The sequence below is a fragment of the Meles meles genome, chromosome 16, assembly GCF_922984935.1.
Source record: "Meles meles chromosome 16, mMelMel3.1 paternal haplotype, whole genome shotgun sequence".
NCBI classification, from domain to species: domain Eukaryota; kingdom Metazoa; phylum Chordata; class Mammalia; order Carnivora; family Mustelidae; genus Meles; species Meles meles.
This window is the reverse complement of record NC_060081.1, coordinates 36,048,400-36,054,528: the sequence shown is the minus strand read 5'-3', so window position 1 is coordinate 36,054,528 and position 6,129 is coordinate 36,048,400. Positions and strand designations below refer to the sequence as shown.

At 42.9% G+C, this 6,129-nt stretch overlaps 1 pseudogene; it reads left to right on the top strand.

The window, feature by feature from the left end:
• The first annotated feature begins 712 nt into the window (after nt 1–712).
• Nucleotides 713–4,941, top strand: LOC123926602 (annotated as a pseudogene).
• Nucleotides 4,942–6,129: the final 1,188 nt, after the last annotated feature.

The window sequence follows — 6,129 nt, the reverse complement described above, 5'->3', positions numbered from 1 at the left end:
CATGACAACCTGAGCATGGACTGCCCTTGAGACAGTTTCAGTTTCAGAAGGTCATCTCTCCCCGGGGACAGGATACCCTGACGGTATCACCTCTGCTTTTGTTTGTTTCTTTGTTTGCTTGTTTATTTACTTATTTCCAACTTTATTGAGATATAATTGACATACAGGTTTATATAAGTTTAAGGTGTACAATACACGTGCCTGATGCACTTATAGACTGCAAAATCTGCTTCAACCAAAGAGTGGCACCCTTAATAGGATAATTGCATCTTGGCGTGAATTTTTTATCTTATTTTCTTCTAGGTCCTGAGGTAGGACTCAGAGAAAGATACAGGTGAGGAGAGGGCAGAAATCCTGGCCATCAGAGGACAGCTGTGTTGGGGTCCACCCTGAAGGTAACATCCAGCTTCCCCCCAACTTTGATAAAACCCCTGACCAGATCTGAACTATTTATGGAAACCCAATCTCTGACTGGTTGCTCCAATTGCCTTCATACGGCAGTCTGTTACACATTTCTAATGGTCTTCGGTGGGTTGATCTGGTGCAGGTAAGCTCCACCTCCTTAAGGAAACCAGGTAAACAACTAGAATAAAAGCAGCATACCGCCTTTGGGGTGTCCATGGTGGACGTTTTGACAGCAGGCTGAGTGCCCCAGACCGCCTCCCATGGAAGCCTGAACCGGCCATGCAGCTTTCTCCTTTTTCTCATAACCATGTCCACTAACGAGAATGCTAATTCACCAGCTGCCTGCCTTAACAGATTTAAGAACAAAGGGAAAAACAGTACAGAAATGAAGTGGCGTCAAATAGAGGTTAATGTGGAGCTCAGGAAGGCTAAGAAGGATGACCAGATGATGAAAAGGAGAAACATAAGCTCGTTTCCTGATGATGCTATCTCTCCACTGAAGGAAAACCACAACAACCAGGGCACCATAAATTGGTCTATTGATGACATTCTTAAAGGTCAATTTGGAGCAACAATTTGGAAAGCCAGCTCCAGGCTACTCAAGCTGCTAAGAAACCAGGCCCCATCTGTACCTCAGTGTTTATTGCAGCAATGGCCACGGTCACCAAACTGTGGAAAGAACCAAGATGCCCTTCAACGGATGAATGGATAAGGAAGATGTGGTCCATATACACAATGGAGTATTATGCCTCCATCAGAAAGGATGTAACAACATGAACAGAACTCGAAGAGATTATGCTGAGTGAACTTTTGTAGCAACATGAACAGAACTCAAAGAGATTATGCTGAGCGAAATAAGTCAAGCAGAGAGAGTCAAGTATCATATGGTCTCACTGATTTGTGGAACATAACAAAGAACACGGAGGACATGGGGAGATGGAGAGGAGAGGGAGTTGAGGGAAACTGGAAGGGGAGATGAACCATGAGAGACTATGGACCCTGAAAAACAACCTGAGGGTTTTGAAGGGGCGGGGAGTGGGAGGTTGAGGAACCAGGTGGTGGGTAATAGGGAGGGCACGTACTGCATGGAGCACTGGGTGTGGTGCAAAAACAATGAACATGTTACGCTGAAAATAAACAAATAAAAAAAAAAAGAAAGGAAACCAGGCCCCCATAGACAACATAATCTGGGCTGGTTTGATTCCAAAATCAATTCCTTCTTGGGCAGAACTGATTGTAGTCCCATTCAGTTTGAATCTGCTTGGGCTCTCACTAACACTGTTTTTTGGACATCAGAACAGACCAAGGCTGTGGTAGATGGAGGTGCTAGGCCAGCATCCATTTCTCTGTTGACATCTTCCCATGCCCACATCAGCGAACAAGCTGTATGGGCTCTAAGAAACACTGCAGGTGATGGTTCAGTTTTTCAAGACTTGGTTATCAAGTATGGTGCAGTTGATCCGCTATTGGCTCTCCTTGCAGTTCCCGATATGTCATCTTTAGCATGTGATTGCTTATGTAACCTTACTTAGATACTTTCAACCTTTTTCGCAACAAGAATCCTGCACCCCCGTTAGATGCTGTTAAACAGATTCTTCCTACCTCAGCTCATCTCCTGCATCACAATGATCCAGAAATCATGGAAGATACTGGCTGGGCCATCTCCTACCTTACTGATGGTCCAAATGAATGGATTGAAATGATTGCGAAAACAGGAGTTGTGTCCCAGCTTGTGAAGCTTCTAGGAGCTACAGTGAAATTGTCTACTGTGACTCCTGTGCTAAGAGCCATAGGAAATATTGTCATTGGGACAGATGAACAGACTCAGGTTGTAATAGATGCAGGAGCCCTTGCTGTCTTTCCCAGCCTGCTAACGAACCCCAAAATTAATATTCAGAAGGAAGCCACATGGACAATGTCAAACATCACAGCTGGCTGCCAGGACCAGATCCAACAAGTTGTGAGTCATGGATTAGTCCCATTCTTCATTGATGTTCTCTCTAATGCAGACTTTAAGACACCAAAGTCAGGGCTGTGACCAACTATACAAGAGACAGGACAGCTGAACACATTTTGTACCTTGTTCATTGTGGCATCATAGAACCATTGATGAACCTCTTAACTGCAAAGGATACCAGAATTATTCTGGTTATTCTGGATGCCATTTCAAACATCTTTCAGGCTGCTGAGAAACTAGGTGAAACTGAGAAACTTAGCATAATGATTGAAGAATGTGGAGGTTTGGACAAAATTGAAGCTCTACAAAACCATGAAAATTAGTCTGTGTACAAAGCTTCATTAAACTTGATTGAGAAATATTTCTCTGTAGAGGAAGAGGAAGATCAGAATGTTGTCCAGAAGGTACCAAGTCCAGGATCACACTCCTGGGACTTTTAACTTTTAGATGAACTGTTGAGGCAGAAAGTTGTTTGTTATATACTCTGCTTGGTAGAAGTCTGTCTTGCTGTTTCTCTACTGAGAACTCATTTTAAATGGGTTTTGTTATTTCAGGTCTTTTTACAACAGAACTCTACTTGACCAGTTCCAAACTGTACAAACTGCATGAAGCTCCTCTTCTCAGTGGATTTCTTATTTCTGTGTGGAATCTCCTATCTTGTAGAGTCCTGTAAATAAAGATTAAATTCCTCTCTTTTCTAAAACAACAACAACAACAACAACAAAACCACACTAGAATAAAAGCAAATGGCAGAATATTTAACAAAATGACAGAGGAAAGACCACAGTAACTTTCCGTTTATATCAAAGTACAGAATGCCCAATATTTTAAATTAGTGTCCAAATGAGGCAAAAATAGTCATCAATTCTCTATGAATTATCAGTCCATGGATGGCTTTCAAAGCACACAGGTTTTGATAGAATGTTGGGTTTGATTTCTAGACCAATGAGTTAACATTTTTGGAAAGATCCCTTTATGTTAACTATAGATAATAATAATAATAATAATAATAATAATAATAATAATAATAATTCACTTTTTAAAAAAAGGTTTTATTTATTCATTTGACAAAGAGAGACAGATCACAAGTAGGCAGACCAGAAGGTGGCAGGGGGTGGGGGGAGGAGGGGAAGCAGGCTCCCTGCTGAGCAGAGAGCCCGATGCTAGGCTCGATCCCAGGACCCTGAGATCATGATCTGACCTGAAGGCAGAGGCTTAACCCACTGAGCCACTCAGTTACCCCAATAATTCAGTTTTATAAGGCAAATTTCAACTCTTATGGCAATACTAGTGATCTCAAGTTCAAGTAGCCATGCTTGAATTTTTCCTCTCAATGTCTATGCTTTTTGGCACTGATGTAGACCTCCCTCATCCAGCCCCAGTTTTTAATCCCCTCCATCCAGACACTTTCCTTGAAGTCACTCTAACCCCTGTGACTCTTTAGCCCTCTCTCTTGTCAGTAAGATGGATAATAGCTCACAAATGCTCACAAATGCTTCAAGATCTCACAAGAATGTAGTTGGCATCTTCTCTCTTCTCTGACCTCTGGCAACCAGAATTGCTTTGATATGAAGCAAAAACCACTTCTGTACCCAGTGTGGCTCTTCTTCATGTCCTGCCCTTTCTACCATTGCTTTGTGTACTTAGCATCTCTAAGCCCCCAGCATTTAAATCCATGAAAGGGAGCACTGGAGCCTTCTGTGTCCAGGGCATGGTGCTGGAGACACTCAAGGACACTCTTGTTCCCACATGCCTAGCAATCCACAGGCTGGAAAATGCACTTCCAGGCAAGCTGATTCTCTGGGAAAATCAGGAATGATCTGTTTTTCCCTTGGCTCTTCGCCCTATCAGCTATTAAAGGACCTGAGAGAGAGATCCACATGGAAGTATTTCCTTTTCTTTCACTCTTCAGAAAATAACATTCTGAATTCTAGAGAGGAAGAGTCTGGAGAGCAGAATCCTTAATGGTGGAAACCCAGACTGGGAGGAGGTAGAACAAAAATAAAGCAGGTGAAGAGAATGCTGAGGGCATGGCCTCCTGGCTGGTGAGTGGTGTGTGTCAGTAACATTTGGTGTATGCACTGGGCCCATGCATGTGTGTTGCTGAAGTCAACTTCAGCCCTGCAGAGTTTTGTCTTTGGTGGGGAGGGAGTGGCACAGGGCTCAACCCAGAGGTCAGGCAATGGACCCCAAAAGTACCTAGGTTCCTACACAGGACCAGGAGCTTCTCTTCACCCCATCTCATGCTGATAAACACCTTTTCCACTCATTGTAATTATTCTTGTATCCAGAGGGAAACCAGCTCCAGAAAGGTGATGTTCACTTCTGTTCCCATGTCACTCAGACAAAACTGAAATTTGAATTCACATCTGATTTTCGTTTCAAAGCCTTCTCAACTCTTTCTGTCATTCTGGTGGTTCTCAAATTGTTCCGGTGTCAGAGAAATTGGAAGGCGTGCACTTTTTCTGCGTTCTGTAGATCACTTTGAAAAGACTGATAGGTCAAACTTACCAGAGCTCAATATGCTCAATGTGCAATTTCCATGCCACCTCTTATAGATTGCAATTCGCAAGCGTTAAATGGTTATTTAATATTTACAGTAGAAAAACAGACTGGTATGATCCATCCTTCCTTCCTTCCTCCCTTTCTCTCTCTTTCTTTTTCTCTTTCTTTCTTTACTAACACAGGGCTTGAACTCATGATCCTGCAATGAAGGCCCGAGCTGAGATTAAGAGTTGGATGCTTACCTGACTGTGCCACTCAGGTGTCCCTCGATTGGTATGGTTTTTATATGACCCAAGAAAAGAGGTCACCACTGAAAATGAGAAAGAACAGAAGCCCCATGACCAGCTTGGGGACCCCTAGTTCTTAGGGAGAGGATTCTGGGAGACCACTCCCTTCAGGCCTGGCTCTTGCTCACCGCTGGACAGAAGCAAAGAGAGAGAGAATCCCAAAGGCTATCCTTCAGTCCCCTACTGCTGACCTCACACCCCATCACCACAGTGGTTCCACTGGCCCAGCTTTACATGCCCATCTGAGAAGCAGGTCTGTGCCTTTTGTTTTAGATTTTCTCATTTCCTTTTTATACAAGTCACTCACAATTTTTGTTAGAAATTTAGAAAACCCAGGTAAACAACAAAATATAAAGAAATAAGTTGTAAACATCCTCCACCAATATATCACCACAATAAACATTTGGTAATTTTCTGTGCATATACATTCTGTGGGTTTTTGTTTGCATTTCTGCCTTTCTATGCCAATGAACACATAACTGCATCTGTGTTCCTCAAAGACAGGTTCCCACCATATGTGCAGCGAATTGCCAGAAGTATATTTTAAAAATGCATATTCCCAGACTTTTCATTCTACTGAATCAAAATCTTGCCCAGCATGGGAGCCAAGAATCTGTTTCTAACAGAATTTTGGAGTGATCGTTATATGCTGACAGCCATCGTCTGCGTCATGTGCCAGAGTACTCCAACTTATATGCCAGAGCCCGATTTATTTAGTCAGTGCCCTACTGATAGACACTTGATGATTTCAGATTTTTCCCAATGATCCAGTCTACACCGACGCACACATATCTTTACACATTGCTTTCTTTAGACACATTCTGAAAGCGAGGTTGGTGGATCCTGAGGTTATAAGATACACTTTAGCTTCCTGTGCCTGTTGCCTGTGCCTGGAGCAGAAGTATTGATGTACGGTGTTCCACACCCACTTTCACCCTGAAGGCACCACAATGTTTAAACCCCCACAATGCCCAG